This window comes from Phaethon lepturus, unplaced genomic scaffold (assembly GCF_000687285.1).
Source record: "Phaethon lepturus isolate BGI_N335 unplaced genomic scaffold, ASM68728v1 scaffold25976, whole genome shotgun sequence".
In the NCBI taxonomy this organism is placed as follows: Eukaryota; Metazoa; Chordata; class Aves; order Phaethontiformes; family Phaethontidae; genus Phaethon; species Phaethon lepturus.
Window position 1 is genome coordinate 43,293 of NW_010548694.1, and position 259 is coordinate 43,551.

A 259-nucleotide genomic window follows, 5' to 3' on the forward strand; every position below is an offset into this window, starting at 1 on the left:
AGAGCGGTTTTGAGACAACCCCGCTTTTGACTGAAGGAAAGCTCCATAAGGGGTGGAAGCTTACAGGGATGCCCTGAGAACTAAGAGCCCTTGCAAATTACTAAATTTTACATTTAAAAGGTAAGCAAAGCAGCGAGAAGTCAGATACACTTCATCACAAAACTCTCTTTGTTCTTTCGACACGTCTTTCAGCTGCAAAAGGTAATGGATTCCTTGTAAACATCTCCGCCGAGCCGGGCAGCAAAGCTGGCAGAAGCGG